The 22,257-nt window shown below is 39.3% G+C and overlaps 1 pseudogene; it reads right to left on the bottom strand.

Annotated features, from left to right (window-relative positions):
• Positions 1-12,532: 12,532 nt before the first annotated feature.
• The window catches only part of LOC127665687 (STAM-binding protein-like), a 39,787-nt pseudogene continuing 30,062 nt past the window's right edge, over positions 12,533-22,257 (bottom strand).

Raw genomic sequence — 22,257 nt, 5'->3', positions numbered from 1 at the left:
ATGCAGACATATTCCCATATTCTTTTCAACTACATGTTTTCTTTCCTACCATGAGGGTAAACTGAGGTACAGTGTCTTTCATAACCTAAAATCATCACTTTTGCCATATGCTGTCAGATACACAAGGCTGCAGTACAGTGCTGGAAGGGACTACATAATCAGTACTCCAACATTCTGTCATCTGCTTCCACACTGTACAGTCTGGTCCATTATGACAAGAATCCATATCACTTACCATACTGTGCCAGTGCCTAGGAGTCTGTCACCAACTGTGGCTTAGAGCACAGAAGGAGAGATTCATTTTGCTTAGAGTTTGAACTGACACAGCCCATCTTGGTTTAGGAGGTATGGGTCAGCTAGCCAAGTTACATCTACTCATGAATCAGAGAGGGATGAAGGGCAGTGCTCAGCTTATTTTTTCCTTTTTAATTGTCAAGGATCACAGCCCTTGAGAGCATGGACCCACATTCAGGGTGTGTTTTCTCTCCCCAGACAAGCTTTCCTGAAAACATACTGAAAGATATATCTAAAGATATGCTTCCATGGTAATTTTAAATCCACTCAAGTTGATAGTTGATATTTACCATTGTAGAAGATATCGAATAGTTACTAGTCTGTGACAATTCTGAAATTATATTTAGCTACAATTAACTACTTTGAAGAGGCTGAAATTCCACCCTTACATCTTATTACTAAGGCCTTAGGCATACCTGTATAGAAGTCTACTCTAGATGTTTCCAGTATCATAAGAAAAGAAGCTACATGTATATAGCAATCATATATCCTGCTATATTAATAAGTATGTTTGCTGTCCAAGTTATAGGAAAATGATGTCATCTCATAATTGTGCTTCCCATTATGACACAGGCTGGATTAACTGATTAGTTATATAATCAATGTTTGCTATTTTTGAGAAGGCATTACTCTTATCCATATAAATTTGAGCTACTTAAATAAAAATAATTTTCATTTTATAAAACTTTGAAGTTTGTTAGAAATAAAAATTCATAATCAAATATGAAAAAGAAGATAATGAAAAGAAATCCTGTATGCCAGAAGATGATTTTAGCTCTGCCTCTTGTAAGGCAGGAACAGGGAGATCAACCCAGGTCTGAGACTGTCTTGACACAATAGTGAGACCATGTTGCAAAGCTAATGATATAAATTCCAAGGAAAGTGGTTAAAAAATGATTGCATATTGAAGCTCCATGTCCATAGAAAGATCTTAAAGTCTTAGAGGATGGCCATTCCATTGCAGATAGACACCATGAAATTATGGAAGCGAAAACAATATGATCCTTAACGCCTTTCCCATAAGCTACCAGTCAGCACACACTCCCTTTCCTCAACTTCAACCATTGTTGCATCTTCATTTTAAATGCATATACAATCATAACTGGTTGTTTCTCTCTCACATTTCCTTTTTAATTAGGTGTTTTCTTTATTTACATTTCAAATGCTATCTCCTTTCCACATTTCACCTCCCAAAACGCCCTATTCTATACCCCCTCACCCTGCTCACTAACCCACCCACTCACATTACTCTTACTACATCACCTACACTGGGGCAATGATCCATTGCAGGTCCAAGGGCCTCTCCTCTCATTGATATCCAACCAGACTCCTCTCCTTGTGTACTCTTTGGTTGCTGGTTAAATAGCTGAAAGCTCTGAGGGTACTTGTCAGTTAATATCATTGTTCCTCCTATGGGGATGCAAACCCCTACAGCTCCTTGGGACCTTTCTCTAGCTCCTCCATTGGGCACCCTTTGCTCAGTTCAATGGTTGGTTGAAAGAATCCCCCACTGTATTTGTAAGGTGCTGGCAAGGCCTCTCACGAGACTTATATATCAGGCTCCTGTCAGCTAGCACTGTTGTCATGCACAATAGTGTCTGTGTTTGGTAACTGCATATGGGATGGATTCCTATTTGGGGGCAGTCTCTGTAAGGTCATTCCTTCCCTCTCTGCTCGACACTTTGTTTCTAGTGTTTGAGTGTTGCTTCCTGGTATTGTTGTTGTTAAAAGTGGAGTTATGTTTATGTGGCTACCATCTTATTGGTCTGTTAATGGAAGTTTACATTATTGCTTTTTCTACTGTAGTTTCCATCATTCTGTTGGAGTTTTCTATGTATTATCCTTTGAAGGGCTGGATTTGTGGAACAATATTGTATAAATTTGGTTTTGTCATGGAATATCTTGATTTCTTCATCTACGGTAATTGAGAATTTTCCTGGATATAGTAGTCTAGGCTTTATTTGTGTTCTCTTAGGGTCTGAATGAGATCTGTCCTGGACCTTCTAGCTTTCATTGTGTCTGGTAAGAAGTCTGGTGTAATTCTGATAGGTCTGTATTTATTGTTTTTTAGAATATACTTAATATTTTAATTGAGGATACATGATTAAATTACATAAAATTTGGTCTATTAACACCACAAACAAGAAAAGTAAAACAAAATATAATGTAAACAAATGCAAAACAGAACAAGGTAAACTTGTAAGAAATAAAAATAATGGTCCTTATTAAAACTACATTACAAGGAATATTAAATGTGGTCACATTATTCTTTACAAACATAAAGCTTTCCTGATCTATGAAAAAGAAAGTTCTCATAATACATTGTCTATAAGAAACATAGGCTAAAGGCGTCTGGAAGGATGTGCCAAGTTGACAGTGAAAGACACAAAAATGAACTAGGGCAGCTACATCGGTTTCAGACAAAGTGGATGTCATTAATATAATAATTTGTCATTACTTAAATAGGGTTTGTAGCATACATGCTTTTCTTACATTTTGAAGGTTTACAGTTCCATGATGGAGTCACTGGAAGTGTTGAGTTCACGATCTCACTTATGCATGGCAGCTTCTTGCTGTCTTTCTACAACCATGAAACGAGCTCCTTGTCCCTCTCTGGACTGTTATTGGAGGGAAAGTGACCCAGAAGTGACATCACTGCTGGGATCCAAGCTCTCTCCTGGCAGGCTGTGCTCAGAGGGCAATGAAACCACCCAGCTCCAGGGTGCAGATGGTGAGTGGAAGGATCCTTTCCCAGATGCTCTACTCATCTTATGTCCTGTGACTCTCCCACACTTCTTATTTTAGATTCGCTGTCTTTATCCATTTGTTACCCTATGTTCTAACAAGGAGTCTTGAAAAGGCTCCTGTTCTCCCACCATTATAGTACTTTGAACTTTGAACCAGAAGTTATCTGTGACCCCAATATGAAATACCATTCTCAATATCCATTCACAAAATATTAGACAGTAGTGTGGGCCAACTGCATTTCTAATCAGACAAGTATGAAGTTTTCATTGCCTGTTGACATTTCTGGGATCTGAAGTGTTTGTCAGTACTTATAGTATTACCCTTGCACTCAAAATCAGCCTGCAACTACATGCGTTCCAGAAGCAGTCTGTTCTGAACAGCCGCTCTAAAAATCAATCTGTCTATAAAAATCCAGCCTTGCTAAGGGTAATGGCAGCATTGGCATTTCTTTCCCAAGCTGAATGAGTGAACGGAGGCCTTCAGTGTCCAATTCTTTAAAGAAAGTGAATATATACATATTAGAAACGTCAAATGCATCATTATTTGTATTTTTACATTTTACATTTTTACCATTTTAAAAGGTACAGTGAAGTCATTAATTGAATATACATTATGTTCAGGAACTTTCCCCCTGTGCCCATGTCCTCAAGGATCTTCCCTGGTTTCTCATGCATCTGATGGGAAAAAATGCAAAGAAAGACAATCAGACATTATGCATGCAGAGAGACTGAGATACATACAGAATGTCCAACAGACAGACACACACAGAGAAAAGAGATAGAGGCAGAGAGAGAGACAGAGACAGAAAGAGTCAGAGACAGAGAGACAGAAAGAGAGAAAGAGCAGCACCCAACTCCATATGAGATTTCTCCATTAAATACCTCTCCTCAGAGCTCAAGGAATCCTGAAGTAGAAAAATAAGAATAAATAATATACTTACCATAGGATAGACTAGACACAAGGAGAACAAAGGCTTTTAAGTCAACTGATCAAAACTTATTTGTACACACAGACAGTGAGGCAGCAAACATTGGGTGTATTAGTGTGTGCAAAGTCTTCCCAAAACCTATCTTTCAGTTTAGTATTTTATAGGACTCCTGAATGTGTAAAAATATGTCTCAGTTTCTTGTGTCTTCTCTTGAGCTCTTTTCTTCTGTTGGTTTGCCAAATCTTACTTTGTTGAGCTTTTCTGTGTGGTAACCTAAGTTTCATTCTTAAATTCAATATACAGATCTAAAAGAAACCACCTTCCTGAAATTATCTGCTGACCTCCAACCATTTATCCCTTTATGATCAATATCGAACACACAAACAAACAAATGTGAAGTATCTTAGGTGAGGGTTAGATAGATGCTTTAGTGATTAAGAGCATACACTGCTCTTGCAGAAGCCCTGACTGTAGTTTTTACTACTTCATAAGCTGGCTCACAACCATGAAAGTGGAAGGTAACATAAAGCAATATCTGAAATTGTCTTGTGACCTCCACATTTGCATGCTGTGTGCACATATCCACCCATTGTTCAGGTGACATTCCTTACTGTATATGAAAGTGCATCTTTGTATTTTCAATTGTTAAATCTGTACTGATAAAGACCTAAGTGATGGCAGGAGTTTGATACTGTCATTTCTGAACCATCACTGTGTTTTAGATTTTACATTTTGCTGATTTAAATTTTGCTGACTTTGCTCAAAACATGAATGTCATTGCCTGATGGCAATCCAAGAGATATTCTGGCACTGTCTTACTGCTAATTGCTAATTATAAATATCTGACAGCCAATAGAAAGGTCAAAACTACAGGGATTGAACCGGGCAGGAGACAGACAGAGTAGACAAAAGCAGATACAGGAGTATGAAAAGATACTGATGGAATCAGAAGATAGGGAACAGAGCTGTAAACAGTGAGAACCAAATGGGTAGGTAGATTGTTGTACAACTTGAAGTGTTGATATGAGCTATCCTATGAAACTGCCTACAGCTTTGACCTATACAGAAATCTATGTTTTATTTATGCTGTAAGCTGCTCTGTGAAAAGCCCTGTTTTCACCTATGCTCACATCAATACACACCTGCAAAACAGTATGTGATGCAGCTTCTTGGGTGTATGGATGATTAAACTGATAGACAATTTCATGGTTTCCTACATAGAGGAATCCAGAGAAGTTTCCATCCCTCTTCCAAACACAATTGACCTTCCTGCCTAACAAGTGTAGCCTAGCCTTCTCACATTTCTCTCTTGCTCACATACCCTTTGAACCTTGGTAACAGGCTCTCAGGGCAGCAATAGAGCCCCTGAGAACAAAGTCTTTGGTTTATTGCTTGTGCTGTATGCATAGAGGCAGAGAAGGCCCACACAGAACTAAGTACACATGTATGAATGCTCACATCTACAAGCATAATCTCTCACTCATGGAGACCCTCATCTGTGTACATACTCATGTATCACACACAATTGGAGAAACCTCCCATGACAGAGGGGCACATGTAGATACACATACTGCAAAAGGGTTGTTTACAATTGTATAGCTATCTACTGTACACTTGAGAAACTGCCCTGAGCCGCCAAGAAACGGGACTTGTATGTTAGTTCATAACTGTGGCATCCACTGCTTCCTCCTTTTCCTGGACTTCCATCAACCACTGTCCAATCATGTTCTCTTTCAGATATCTCTGGATAAAATTGCTGAGGGTCTTGGAATGCAAACTGCAGGACCAGTGTGTTGACCAGTTTTTCAGCCTTGTACATCTATCAAGAAAGCAGTGTCACAGATGGAGGTAGATGCATAGTGCCTTTTACTATGCTAACAGGAAAATGTCAACAGCAAGGAGGATAAACTGCTCTTTAAGTATGTTAATGAAATCACCTGAGAGGTTCTTTGCTTGTTGATGGAGAATCACCAAAATATCACCACATTCCTCCTCTCTTCTCTAGAATTGGCTTTACTTTTGATCAGGTCTAACTATGTAAACCAAACTACCTAGATGTCTTGGTATATTTATGTCTCTATCCCAAGAAGCAGGACTTGAGATGTCTTCTGGGTGACTTACCTGATTAAACAATAGGAAAATTGGCAAGGTTTCCTATCTTCCAATATCTCCAACAGGTCTTCAACTTGTAGCCACAAGGTCTCCCCAGAAAACACATTCAGAGTCTACAACATAAATACTATTATTCTTTCTCTGGTTCAAATTAAGGAGAGCTAATGGCTGAGTAGGAAGTCCTTACCCAACTGGTTAAAATGCTCCATGTTCTCCTTCTCTTGCTGTCTTGGGTTTTTCAGGGACTTTAAGCTTCCCCTAGAACTCCACACTCTCTACTTCCCCATGGGTTCTCTGACTGATCCCCCACCCGACATCCAGGTACATGCATCAAGACTGAGGAAATCCAGGCAGGCTCTTGAGCAGGTAAATGCTTATAGAATTCTACATGTAAGGATTTCTATTTATTTTGTTTCTCAGAAGACTTTGCGCATGTGAATTTTTGGTCTATATGTAGGTATATGAATTCATTACTAGAGCCAAGGTTACCCAAGAAAATTAGGACTTGAGTAGAGAACTTATGAACAAACATATGGGAGATGAGATCAAATAGGATCCATATTGAATGAGAATTTTTTTTGGAATGAGCCATGTCTGGAGCCTCATGCACTGTCCATAAATTAATTTGTACTCTGCAGAGCATTGGAGATCAAATGCTTTGTGTCCTCCTCATGTTTTGATCTAGGAACATTTACAAGTGATGACCTGGCCCCTCAGCCTAGTCCTGTACTTAGAGTACCACCTCACTTACAACTCTGCAAGTCAGTCTGGGGATTGGGTTGTGTCTAAGTGTACAGGGCCAGCTGTGATATGAAAAGACCTAATCTGTGTCTTCACTTAGACCAACAAGCAAGGAGAGGTGAGAATAATAGGGAAGGATCTAATAGGAGAAGTGAAGAAAAAGTATGTGTCTGGGACAGATGTGGAATGGAATGTAAGCATTGCAAAAAGGAGACTTAGAGATTCACTTTCTGTACTCATCTAGGCACAGACATGCAAAGGAGCCAGTGGTAAGAAAACCTCATGCGGTAGTGACGGAACAGTTATCAGTGTGGCATCCATATATGAAGCATTTGATGAGTGTGGACTTGTGGTAATAATTCAGAGCTCATTATTCTCAGATAGCAATGGTTAGTGAGACCCTGGCTGCTCTTGAGGATCCAATAGGAATCACCCTGTCCACAGGCTTCAATATCCAAGCTGGAGACCATGAATCTTAAGTTAAAGGGAGGACCCTCTGCAGTAAACACTTGCAGCTTGTTTTAGCAACTGATGATTGTGATAAAAAAAAATTAAGTCCCAGGAGTGAGAAACCCACCTTGTACTTTTATTCAGTGAAGCCTGAAGCTACATAAACAGTATAAGCTAGTACTACTTCTCTTGGTTACATACCAGAAGTAGATGGTAAGAACCTACTGTTGAAGAAACCACAGTTCAGTCTTGGTACATAGAGAAATGAACTGAGTCTGGCAGACGTCTGACTGCTGCCTTACATTCTTTGTGAAGTGTTGTGCTATACATGGGAGAAAAGTCATGTTCTGACTGCTATTGGATTTTATCTGCTGTTATTCTAACGTGCTTAGTAGGATATGTCTACAGATACAATCATGACAGTCTTGCTATAACATATAACAGTAACCAAAACGGTCTGGTTAAAATTTTGGCTATTAGACAAGATGGAATCCATACCTAGATCTTTAATCTGGTCCTAAACCCACACTCTGGTACATAACAGATCATGTATGTACCAGAAAATGACAGCAGTATGTATTTTTGGACATACTTTCAATCTGCTTCCTGAATGTGTTCATGTTCATAGATTAGTGCTACTTTTCCCAAAGGTCAGAGAAACAACTTTTGCAGGGGGATCTGTCAATGTATAGACTCATTTACTCTCATTAGCTTTTTATTATTATTATTTGTATTTGTACTACTCTTATTATCCTTATCATTACTATCATTATTATTATTATTACCACTATTATTATCATTTATATGTATACCTATTTCCTTAATTACCTCGAGTTGCTGAGAGCAAATGTTAAGTTTTTGACCCCAAATGAGACATTTGAATCACACAAATACACACCAGACCTAACTACTCAGAGGCTATGGTATAACATGACCTAGAAACAGTATAAAAGGTGGAAGATGAGGAGGAGCGCTTTGAAAAAGTCTGTTCTGGACAGGATAAGCCATTGCACTCATAAAAATCCAGCAACTGTGTTTACTTGCACTATACCTTTAAAAAGTGAAGCCCTTACAGCATTCTGTCATACATATTAAAGAAGCTCCTAGTCCAGCTTTATAAGAACAGCTAATAATATCAAGTGTTTTGGGTATAATGAGTCATTTTTCTTTAGGGGTACAGAGAAAAGAATTTGTCCAGCATCCATGGGACACCACAGGGAAGACATGCAACACACCTGATTGAACACAGCAGGTTTTATGTTTTTTGGTTTTGTTTTTAAATGTTACATGTCCCTTGGCTTCCAGGGACAAGGACCTTAGTACCATGCCTGACAAGTAGAATTTGATCATGGAATCTAACATAGTAGTAGAAAATACCTGATGCTCCTGAACTCGAGAGAACCTCTAGCATATGTCCTCTAAAAGCAAAACAATAAACACATATATATAAACACACACACACACAGAGAGAGAGAGAGAGAGAGAGAGAGAGAGAGAGAGAGAGAGAGAGACAGAGACAGAGAGAGAGAGACAGAGAGAGAGACATAGACAGAGAGAGATAGAGAGAGACAGAGAGAAAATAAATGTACATTTAAAGGAGACATGATAGTTGAAGAGATTTTTCTTTTAAATTAGATTCTGTGCAGTTTGAGGGAAACATCAATGTGTTGTGATTAGCTTAACTTCTGAACAGGGCCAAAGTCAGAAGCATTGAATAGAATAGTTGACCACCCACAGGTCATAGTGAGCTTCTTTCTGCCAGTATGCCACCAGTAGTGAGTTTGTCCTGACATCCCTTGTTGAGGACAGTATCTTTGTGTGAGGTGGATGCAAGTACTAGTCTCATTGATTAGGTCATTAAGAATTCAGGGAAATCACATGCTGTAGGAACCATGTTCAGGCGAGCACATTACTCTGTGTAGGCCAGACAGATCTCCCTGGTGTATTGTCTTGTGTTTTGTGGCAAGATTTTTCAGTCAGTAGTATATCCATCAGGACAACTTGGTTGTAGGACTGGACAAACTGGAGCAGGTGACATGGTGTATGAGGAGTGGAGAAAGTCTTCCTCATCTTATTTATGTTCTATAAATGTGACAAATTCCACAGGGCTGTAGTCATCTCTTCTTGTCTTCCAGGGTTTGAGAGGTGGTCACTTTGTTACCAAAGTTCTTTTCACATCTGTGATGAACTGAAGATTCAATATGCAGTGAACATCAAAGTACAAAAGTCAGCACTTTAATGGTATAAGCCTGAAACCGCATCCTCAATGGTTCTTCTGGGAGCCTAGCAGAAACACACATCCCTAGGATATTTTCTGGAAAATACATTTTTTTTTGTTTTTCATGATGTTGCAGTATAATAATCTCATGTAGGGAGACATCATATCATGCCTTTGTACTAGAAACTGAATACTGGTGGTCGACTCATGTCAGATTAAAGTCAATCCAAAAGCAATGAAGTTTCTATTTAGTCAGAAAATTCTCTTTAGTCTTCATTAATCCATTTCTCTCAGAGCAACACTCTGAGTAGGTGAAAAATGTAGGCTGATGTCTTTGAGGTGATTCCCTTCTGCAGTTGGTTAGTGAGTGTCGGAATTACAATCTCTCCCACATCCACCCTGTGACAGATGATGCAGACCAGTTTTGGGTGTAATGAATCCTTATATACAATGTATGTTCATGGTTCATGGCCAAAAATATTGTCTTAACCTCTTAATATGTATGTTTTATAACAAAATCAATTTCTAATTGTTATGAACTCCTAATACACTATCCTATCTTTAAATAAATCTCATATAGAAAATATAGGTTCTCTTTTGGCCACCAAGTATAAACATCCAGACTGGTACACATACATGATGCAGATTAAACATTCAAGAGATAGAAGCAACATGTATAACACATTGAACATAACAGATATGTCCATATAACACATTCATATATACGAAACACTGAGAGAGAGAGAGAGAGAGAGAGAGAGAGAGAGAGAGAGAGAGATGCATGTGCACAAGTACACACACACACACACACACACACACATACTCACAACTGAAGGTGTTTGGGATTTGACTCATCTCAAATCTGTGACAGTCACCATGATGTTCCGGGTGGTGACATGACTGCAGTCCTGTAATTGGAGAAAAGGAAATGTGGATAAGTCATGGTAAGCTCCAATTTTGAAAAAACTTATACTTTTTATATTATAGCAAAGGAAAGTCTCATGTGATCTAGTCTACACCATATATTCTAGAGAGCACAGAAGAATCTTGGTGTTAAACTCCTGACACCTGCTCTCCAGTGCTGTATTATAGGAAATCAGCACTTTGGCAGATTCCAGAAGTGGAAATGCTGGGAACTGAATAGAGGGCCTAAAGTTTAAAAGACAAGCAATCTCACTGCATAGCCCTGTCCCAATCCTCTAATGTAAAAAGCTCACTGTAGAGCAATAATTCTCATCTTAGAGGTGAGATTATATTGTTGGTGGCAGCTATGGGAAAGGGGCTGGGACCCAGTACTCCTCCCTAGTTCTCCTCATGATCAGAGTCAGTGTGTCACCGTATACTTGGCACATATATTTTCCAGAGTCACTTGCAAAATATTGCCTTATTAAAAGGATCAGTACGTCCAGTGCAGTATTGGAATCATTGTATAAATGAGATGATAAAATTTATCTAATAGTCTTTGAGAATGCTTAAATATAGCATACAAAAACATGAGGAGTACTCAGTCTGACTCAGTTTGGCTAAATAGTGTCAGAGAGTTTTAAACTCATGATTCACCTGCTATAGCTGTCCTGCTGCTGGCTTTGTAGGTATGCTTTACATTGTCCAGAAATAGAAAGGATCATTACAACTTGGAACCTTGGGAGTAGATTTCTAGGCATTTTTTTTTAATAATCTTGCAGTCTCTTACAACTTTCCAATACTTAACATTGTTATATTACAAGACAGAGCTATGTAGTTTAGAATACATCTGTTCGGATCTTCTTCCTCCCATCTAACTGAAAAGCCTTCTCTGCTTTTGATCCATGAGAGTACTCAACTGGGAAGAAGGGAGATGATAAAATGTGTAACAGAATCCACTGATCTTATATGGAAGCAGGCACTGCACAATCACCTGACTCCAGATCTAGGGCATCTGACAAACTCTTCTCAGCACTACAGGTGCTGAACCCACAGATAACAGGCTTAAACTGAAAATGGTATCTGCTTTCACAAGTCTACACAATGATGGTACAGAAAGAAACATAGAAATATACATGTTTTACAAAAAAATCTTAAATTTTATTAGGTCTTAAATTTTGTTATCATCAAGAGTATAATGCTATATATATATATATATATATATATATATATATATATATATATATATATATATATACACACACACATGTATTATGGTACATATAAAGCACACATACACAGAGAGACAGAGACAGAGAGACAAACTGACTGACTGACTCTTGGAATTAGCAGTCTGATATAGGATCTAAGATTACTTTGGATCTCTGTGACTGAATTTCTGGTTCTTATATATTTTATGGGACAGGTTCTGGTCCTTTCACTATGTTGCTACATTTCCTTTGAATCTAAACTCAGTGGAAGAGCCCTGGCTGATATGCAATAAAGTGAAAGAATCTTGCTATCTGGGGCTGATCTGACACACAAAGATCTGATCATACTAAGTGTGTGACCAGAGAAAATAATATGGGAGAAGAAACTACCTCCCTAGAGAGTTAGAACCATACTCTTCCAGACAAAATTCCTGGTCAAAATTTGCATAATTAACCTATCTTGCATATTTTTCATTTGCATTCAGATCACTGAGTGAGAGTTAGTTAGGTAATGACATTGATAAAGCATTAAATAAGCTAATGGATTTCATACTTTGTTCTTTTCCTCATGTTACTGCGGATGGAATTCAGAGCCTCAAGCATGCTGCTCTCACACTCTGACCCTGAAGTACATTCAAGTTTTACTTCCTTAATCTTATCCTGATGTTATTAGTAACCCCAGATATAAGGTTTGAGGGACAGAAAGGACTAGCATCTCAGAGACAGTCAATGACTAGATTTCAAATATGAGAAAACGTATATCCACTGATACCTGCATCCTAGATATTTGGTTATTGTGAATTGTTAAGAAGAGGGTGGTGAAGATGAACTGCCAGGAGTGTAAGGAAAAAATGATGAACCCAATCAGCACTGTGTTCTGCCTGAAAACACGGCCTTGATTACTTGTACAAAGATACATACACAGAAGAGAGCTGTGTCCTGTCTGTGGGCATGGAACCCTCTCTGTGGACAATTGGATATTTCTTGTATTCCAGTAGGTGTCAGTGTGAAAATTCCAATTCTGAAATGAGAAAAGGCAGACACAGTTGCACACATTTGCCTCCAAGTCCTAGCTTCCTCTGTCTCTCTTTTCCACCTTTCTCTCTACCTTTTTCTTTTGTTTCTGTTTTCTTTTACTCATTCCTCTTCCTTTTTTTTAGATGTCTCTTTTTTCTTAGATGTCTCATCCTCTTTCTCTTTTACCATCTCATCTCTCTCAAAACTTCCTATCTCTCTTCTCATATTCTCTGCACAATGTTTCCCTTCTGTTTTAGTAACTGTGGACTATGTCTGCCTATCGTAATTGATCATGGTCCATGCTGTCCTCCTCCTAGACCTTGACATCCATGTCCTAGTTTTAATTATCCACTAGTTTCTTAGTTTTTCTTTTTTCTTTTTTTCTTTGATGTCTTTCCCCCAATCTTCCATCTATACTTTCTTTTATTTATTTATTTATTCATTCATTTATTCATTCATCCATTCATTTTCCTTCCTTTTGTCATACCCCTCTTTCTTCTCCTCTCTCATCTCTGAGTCTTTTCCTCTATCTGTGCCCACCTCCTCTTGCATTTTTATCTATATAATCATCTCTATCCCTCTGTCTCTGGATCCCTTTCTTGTATGATAATCTAAGTGGGCAGAGGAAGTCAACAGTAGAAATATGTAGAAATATGTCCTATTCAGCCATTAGAAACAATTAATTCATGAAGTTCTTAGGCAAATGGATGGAGCTGGAGAACATCATACTAAGTGAGGTAACCCTGTCTCAAAAGATCAATCATGGTATACACTCACTAATAAGTGGATATTAACCTAGAAAACTGGAATACCCAAAACATAATTCACACATCAAATGAGGTACAAGAAGAATGGAGGAGTGGCCCCTTGTTCTGGAAAGACTCAGTGTAGCAGTATAGGGCAAAACCAGAACAGGGAAGTGGGAAGGGGTGGGTTGGAGAACAGGGGGAGTAAAGGGGGCTTATGGAACTTTCTGGAGTAGGGGGCCAGAAAAGGGGAAATCATGTGAAATGTAAATAAAATATATATCAAATTAAAAAAGAAATATGTAGGAAGAACAATATAGCAATGAATTAGGTCTGTTTAAATCAATAAATGTGAGGGAGAAGGGACAAAATTATAAAACCAGAGTCATCTTGTTCCTGTAGCACATCACGTGTACAAAAAATATTATAAAAGAAAGGATGATTCATTGCTTGCCCAATACTACCTCTCCTGAATAATTCAGAATAATACAGCATTGGGAAATAAAAGACATGAAACTCTTAGACAGTGTTTCTGTGGAATTTCTTCAGTCTCTGCCTCTTGAGTAAATTTCTTGAGCAGTTGTCTTAGAAAACCAGCAGTGGTGTCATCTTATCTTTTAAGAGTGGTTGGTGATCATTAGAATGTGCACCTTAAAGGAAGGCTTTCATAGCAATCAGTTAAGACATTCTGTACATAGACAATTTTTAAATAGTTTTGAGCCATTGACAATTTTGTAATTCTAAATTCCAGACTTGAATCTCACACACTTACTGTTTATACTTGGGAGCACAGACCACAGCTATGGATTCAGGGAGCATCGTTTGGTATGCAAAATGTGTGTGTAGATCTACACTTGTCAAAAGGCTGTTTGGGTTGGATGGGTCTGAGAAGACAAAAGAATTGAAAAATTTTAAGTTAGCCCAGTCAACTATGCTTGAACCACCAAGGAAGGGAGGCCATGGATCTTTAACAATCTGTTCTCTCCTGTGATTTCCAAAATCTCTCTATGCAGACCCACATCTGTCATGTGGAAAAGGAAAATTGAACCATCTGCCTTGTCCTGCTAAATCATAAAATTCAAAATAAACTGAGGAACATCATTTGAAATGTAAATAAGTAATATATCTAATGAAAAATACAGTAACGGCACTATGGGCATGGCCTAGTGCCTGCTTAACATGCATAATAAAACATGGATCAAAAAAAAAGTTTTCCTCATTTACTGTCTCTTTGTTTTCAATTTTGTGAATGGGCACCATGACCAATGCAAGATTTATATAGAACACTATTTAATCAGGGCTCCCTTACAGGTCCAGAATTTCATTCCATTATCATCATAGCAGATAGCATGGAATCATCCTGGCAAACATGGTGCCAGATGAGCAGAGAGTTCTACATCATGTTTGAAAAGCAAATAGGAACATAAAATATCACAGGAAGGAAGAAGGGTTTCAGAGTTCATGCCCAAAGTCACACACTTCCTCCAAGCATGAGACTCCTACTCCAACAAGGCCATACCCTCTAATAGTGTCACTTCCTTTTGATCATCCATGCCTACTTAAACCTGATGTCTAGACAGTAACTATTTCAAGTTTTGTCCTTCATTTCTAACCCATCTCTGCTTCCTTCCTGCCAACAGCACACTGATTAATTCATCATTTTTTTTCTGCTGACTACTTCAACAATCTCTCTGGGAATGCAGCTGTTGACATTGAATCCTTCCTCTGAGACCCATGGGATTTCTCCCTATGTGAAGAGGAGCTACTACAGTCCTTCTGATGTGGTACTGTACTACTCACACAATCATACTATGTCTCTTTCCTTTCCTTCCCTCCTATTCTCACTGGGTCACCAGATATAACTACCCATCAGGCAAATACATGCATGAGTCCCCACTTACAGATAGTAATCTCACAGAGAGTAACTGCTGCAACCCAGTTAAAAAAGTTACATTTCTGCCCAATGAACGTGAAGTACTGCTAGAATTAAGGAGGTACATATATAAAATGGAGGAAGACATGGTGAGATCAAGAGAGGTTTCAATGTCAGAGGACGGAAGGGAGAAATTTGGAGTAGGGTTTTAACAGATTCTCATTTCTATCTCTAAGTTGTGTATGCATATAGATGCCTCCACCTTGAGCCATTTAACAACTCTATTTATGTATGTACACTCACAACTATGCCATAATTTAAAACATCAAGCCTTTGACAACTAAAGTGAAATCAAAGAAAAATTGAAGAAAACAACAAACAAGAAGTTACCATGTACAAACCATCTCACAGGTCCTACATGTCAGTAATCTGCTAACCCATTCCCTAAGAGCACCCTCCTCACTTCAAATTCCCCTAGATTCTAGGTCCTAGATGCCAGCTTCAGTATGACCATTATGACAGACTCCACATTGACCAATTCCTCATCAAGTGACTTCTTGTTTAGAGGCACAGTATTACTGTTTACTCAACTCGGCACCAAATTCACTACCTACAAGTCTTATCGTCCTGAATGCTGGGTGTCCAGGAGTGTGACAGTACACCCAGATTTTATGACATTATTTAACACTGCAATCTCTGCCCACCATGGCTTAAAAGGCATTAAGTCAATATCCTCAGAACTCCAGCAGGTCAAATCCTGAATTCCTTCTTCCTGCATCCCTGTTATGCAGCTTCTGAGAACATCATATTCAGTTTTCCTTCTCCCTTGTTTCTTCTTCATCCCTATATATCCTGCTTTCCTCATTAGACATTCATCTAATCTGCCAGGGAATTGTTTCTCTTGCAGCCAGTTCTCCCTATTTACCAGGATCATGACCCACCTGCACGTGGCTCAGGTCCCTCTCTAGGCTTCTCACAACATCCTCCCAATGTTGATGCAGTTGGAATATCTAACATGTGCCTTCAATTCCAAACAGTATAACTGAATCCTGCTGTCAAGATCTGTCCTCTTCTACAACCCTATTCATGTTTATGAGAGGAGCACTTCTAACTCCATGAGCCCAATTGAAATCCTGCTCAGTCTGACTCCACAGCCTCTATCTCCATTGCCTGGGTATCTGAATTACCCTGATCCCTCCTACACACACAAACAAGACTATCACCTTCTCATCCTCATTCCATGGTATAAGCTCTCAAACCGCACCTGACATTCCATTCCCAAGGAGCCCTTCAACTCCTTTATTTTAACTTCAGGAGTATGGCATTGGTTACATCATTCTTTTGCTCAGAATAGTCCAGAGTTTTCTCTCTACTCAAAATCACTCTCTATTTTCACATTCCATCTTAGACAAGGTATGCCATGGTTCCCGTTGGTGATATCAGTGCAGATCAGGCATTTGTTTCCAATACAAACCACAAATCCCAGCCAACAGAAATGCTCACTGATATAGGATCTCAGTGTTTCTCTACCTCCAATGCTATCCCCTCTCCCATAAACTTTTTGGGCTCCTTTTCCCAAGTCATCATGTCACTTTACATGTGACAGCTCTTCCTCTGTAACCCTCACTGTCCTATATTTCTCCCCTGAAGTATATTGTTCACTTTGCCTCTTGTGACTTGGTGCTCATTTTATGTGTGATTTCCCTTTTGCATCCCAAGCCACAAAAGGCCAATATCAGTTGAGCATAATATATTATTGAATTAGGCACAGCAGGAAGAATCTATACAATTGGAATGAAGAGCATCAGCAGTTCCTATGGTCTGACTAGAAGTTTTTAATCTCACAAAAAACACAAGTAATCCTCCTTCTTGGGGCTTACATTCGTTGTTAGAATAAATTCAATAGTTTTGTAAACTTCAGTCTTTAAAAATGACAGAATCATCCAAGGGACTCTCTAGGCAAGTAAATGGGTTTTGAAAGTCAAAAGATGTATGCTATACATGTTCAAATACTTCAAAATCTTGCATGTAAGATCATTTCAGTGTACACAAAGGAAGTACTTCTTCACAAATAAAAAAATCATTAGAACAGACTCTCTTGACTGACATAAGTTTCATTTCTACACCTTTTAGGTATATGGTCTATATAAATTTTCTCATATATCCTGGCAAGCTACCATTCTCCATGCAGATTCACATGAAGTTGAAAGTTTGAACAGTTAATCTCACAAAAAACACAAGTAATCCTCCTTCTTGGGGCTTCCTAGTAAGACATAAAATACAAAGAGCTGTAAAGGTGCCAGGAAATGCTCATTTGATTTGACCTGCACACTATTGATTATATATTCTCAGAGCTGATGATCTAGAATGAATTGACTCTGCACAGAAAGTTTTAGGTAGGCTGTTTCGAAGAAACAGAAAAGGAACCCTCATTCCCAGAGGTCTTTTGCTTACATGTATCCATCCTAATGTAAGAAGTCCCAGTCCTTCTTGAATAAAGAAGAGCTCCTCCTCATGCTTTGCACAGCAATAATCTCGGCCTCCTTCCTGAACAGGAATGAGGATATGGCTGATGTGATACTCCTCTCCAACCTGCCAGAAGAAAACAACTTGTCACAACTCTTAGAGGTCATAGACCCATTCTCTTACACATACAGTAGGCCTCAGATCACACCAGTGTATGAATCTCATTTTTCTTTCTCCCTTTGTGGTTTCAAATCCCTGGCTTCTCTTGTGCTTTGCTGAGATACAGGTAAAAAGGAACAGATGTTAAGTAGAAATGTAGATGTCCAGCTTGACACCTGTTGGGCTTAGGGTCTTTCCAGTAGCAGCCAGTAGGATTGCTCAGGAGTCCAGAGATGCCTAGGAAACTAATGTTCAAAAGCTTACCAGAGTAGGTACTCAGACCAGGACCAAAAGCCATTGATTTTCTGGTTACAACGAGGCAACTTGTCTGTTTCCCTGACTTATGCCTAGCTACCTGCATTTCTGCTTTCTTTCTGCATTCTTTTACCTTTAGATAATATAGAATTATGACTCAGGCTCATTTGAACTTGTAAGAAGACTCCAGCCTCAGATTGCCAGTGCCTGGAATTTCTGGCACTAGCCCCCAACTAGAATGAAAATTTCTATCTATAGCATTGAACCACATTGTTCATTTCAAAGGACTCTGTAAAGCAACCAAATACAAAGTCATCCAATACAAGATGGCCAGCCTTGTCACCCATAGTTCCTTCTGGAAGGTGATATGTATGGATATAGACCCTAGATATGTTCCCTGAGAGTCATGTAAAGTCAAGGGGAAAGCAACAGCCTCAAATCATAAGAAGTGCTTATATCTTTACCAGGGCTCCACATAGAACACCACATGTCTCTAATTTTTTCTTGGTGTTCATCCTTGCTGCAGTGAGGAATTTATCGCACAAATCATGAGGGAGGACCACCTGGCACAGGCCTCTGCCATTCTCAACTGTAATGGAAAAGAGAGAAAAGTGTGAGGAGACAGAGCCTGGTATCCCTGAGGAGAACTCAAGCCTATCAGCCTAGGAAAGTAAAGAAAGTAAATTCTTTTCTTCACCCCCCTCCTGATGATGGGCAGGGAGTTTTAGTCCAAGCTCTGGTTACTGGTGTCTGGGGAAGAGGCCTTGGACTTTACTGTCTGCTTAAGTGGATGGAGCAATAATTTTGGATGTGACTCTGAGCTTATATAAAATTTCTCTGTCTGTGAAGGGCCTCATTGGACAAAGTCGTCTCCTAACTGAGTAGAACACCATAAGCATTCAGGGAGCTATACTGTCAGAGAAAAGCAAAACTTCTGCTGTGGTTTACCCTGGCAGAGACAGGACTCCTTGGTTCTTCATTCATAGTTCCAGATTTTTTGGCATTTAGCCTCTGAAATCTGGACTTGTATTTTCCTGTGTCCATCCAGAGTTGCCTTAGACCTTGACTCATACAAATGACTTACAATCTGTGACATCCTGGCATGCATTGAGTCAAACTACACGTATTCCATAGAATCCACCTTGAAGAAGCCAACTGTGGTTATGCTCAATCATGGAGCATTTATGCTAGAGCTGTGAGGTTGTGAATAAGTCCTTCGGGTAATATGAAGATGCAGAGAGCACAAATACATACACAGTTTCTTATCTCAGGGTCAGACTACCACAATCTGTGCACAATCTTGCAATGTTGTAAGGATGAGGAAGACCCATGTGGTCTCTGAACTGCAGGGAAAACTCAGAATTTTTTTTTTTACCAACATCTGACAGATACATACAGAAATACTGCTCTGTCTCTACATGCTGACAAGACAGTCAGGTTGTCAAGACAGATAAAAGCAGCACTCATCTCATGAGGTTCTGTTACCACAGCATAGTCAGTAGATCCATGGAAGCAGAACTGAGCACATGGCAGGAGATTCAGGATTCCGTGTGGGGCCCAGTGTTCCACACTTGAGGACCTGTCCAGCACCTCTGCCTTACCTTACTGGTGAGCTTCAGTCTCACTCCTGTTTTCCTGAACCAGATGCAATTTGAACAACTTCTACACAAGGCTTGTCCAAGTGAGAAACTGATGATGACTCACCTGGCCATTCTAAGGTGCCAGTTTCTGCAGCCTCCTTGGCAGCTGGTGATGTTGTTGAAGCTGCTTCATCACAGGCTTTCTTTCCTGAAGGCACCACTGTTGGGCTGAAGGTTCCAGTTGTTACTGGATAAGGCTGAGCTTCCTTTGATGAAATTGGTGCTCCAGCACCCACCTCCCCACCTTGTTTATTTTTCTTGAGAACAATACCGTTTTAGAAAAGGAAAGGAAGCCCATTTTGAAAGTCGTGTACTGGGCTTCCTTTTTTCTTTCCAGAATGATGCCTTCTTGGACAGTTCTTCTTCTTCCTTCTTCTTCTGTAGGAAAGGAAAAGAATTTAGGCCACTCCTTCAAATTTTGGAAGAAACGTCTTTTCAGCCCAGATATGAACAAAGTGTAGTTCCGTTAAAGTCTAACATTTCAGCCTAGGGCCTGTATCCCTGGTGGTTTAGAAAATCCATTCTTCTACCTTACTCTTTTCCTGTTTTTAATAAAGTTAGGTCTCAGTCTTCTTAGTATGCCACGACATTGTGTGTGTGTGTGTGTGTGCATGTTCATGTGTTTTGATTGGATTACAGAGGGCATGTGGAGCCCTTTCATTGACTCACACTTCAAAGACACTGCACAAGACAGTCCTGGGAATAGACTGTGTAGTTGTCACACAGTTCTCGTATATCCATGCTTCTCCTCACACTGACATTTTCTGTCAAGTAAATGTGATGTTCTTCAGAGTATTGATTTATCAGGTCTCTCTTCAGCTCCTCAGCCCTCACAACAATCTGTTTTGTTGTCTGCAATACAAAACCAAAATGGATAATTAGAACAATGCTAATGTTAGAAAAGTGAGAAAGAAAAGAAGATGGCAGGGGCAGCAGTATCTCGTGCATGACTTGAATGCAATTCCCAGCCATCCAGTCTGTACTGAATTCCTGAAACAGCATTGACCCCCTTCCTTCTAGTGTCATCATCTGCATCTTTTCAGTGACCAGCTGTGTTCTGCTTTGGAGATTTTTGGTCAGCCACAGTGAGAATGAAAACCTACATTGAGGATATTTGATTTTTTTATAAATCTCCACAACCTCTTTGTAGTTTTTATGCACAGGGAGCTTTTCCACATAGAGTCTAAAGGAATAGAGCAGAGAGACTAAGCTGTGCAGAGAAATTAAACTGTCAAAATGAGTCCGTAAGGAAATTTGGATTCTGTGGTCACTGCTTCAGAAGTTATTGGTGTTTAATAAGGCACACCATGAGATCCCACCACAATTTCTATTACTTAGACTGGAGAAAAAATATCAAAATTCTTCCATGATACTGGCACATTCAGCAAACATTAGTCATCAATAAGCATAGTTAAAGTGATACAGTACCAGTTGGTCATTTCAACACCCAGGAGGCACCAGATAGACCCACAGATCCTTGAGGAAACTGGTTGTACTCCTAGACTTCATACTAGGAAATAAACCCAGTGGTCTGAGTCTTTCATTCCCAATATTAATCTTTGCTCACATAGCACTTTTGTTTATTGCTTAATGGGAGTGTACCACGTCAACTCAGACATCACTAGGTAATAACAGGAGATACTGAGGGTGCTCAGTTCTAGGAGGTGATGTTCCCTGGGCACCTAGTCTCATGATGTACTGAAAGATGCTAGTAAACTGCTCCAACCCTCATGTCTGTCCAAGATTCAAGATTCACTGCCTTGTCAAAAACTCTTCTTGAGAAGAGGATATGACCAGAAACTCAGTCTGGGAAGCTGATGTATGGGAGAACTTGTGACTTTTTGGTAAGAGAGATTTATTATTGGAAAAGGGAAGAAATGAGAGTAGATTTATTATGATCTCAAGAGAAGGCCTTCATTTTACTGGAAACCACCCGTGGAAATCCAAGAGAATCCCTGTTGTAGTATTTGTACAACAAAGGGAATGCAAACTGTGGTACCTCAACTCATCTGTAAATCTAAGCTCTCTAGTTGATGTACCTACTAAACATTCAGTCTTCTGAAGATCAATGAAATCATGTCCAGAAACCCCCCCACATATATATATATATATATATATATATATATATATATATATATACTATATCTCCTTATAATCTGTTTCACAAAATTCAAGACCAACTAGGATTGGTGAGACTTTTCCATCTTCCCCTTACTAAAGTCAAAACACCCTTGTCACTGAGGCTCTAAGAACTATTTCATGGTGACAGCTTTATAATCTATTTTTCACTCTTCCGATGCAATACAATGAACAGTTTGGAGAAATCCCTAAGGATGGTTAACCACACTGAAGTCAGGTAGTCAACAATCCTCTGGTGACTGTGGAGCTACAGGAATGCCTACCTCTCTCCCATAGAACTCAATAAGCGTGGCCACCCATCAGAGACAAGCCTGTGACTGTTTACATCAGGGGAGATTTGAAAATCAAAATAGCTAT

This window comes from Apodemus sylvaticus, chromosome 15 (genome assembly GCF_947179515.1).
Source record: "Apodemus sylvaticus chromosome 15, mApoSyl1.1, whole genome shotgun sequence".
Taxonomy (NCBI): domain Eukaryota; kingdom Metazoa; phylum Chordata; class Mammalia; order Rodentia; family Muridae; genus Apodemus; species Apodemus sylvaticus.
The sequence above is the reverse complement of the archived record's forward strand: the minus strand, read 5'-3'. Positions and strand labels throughout refer to the sequence as shown.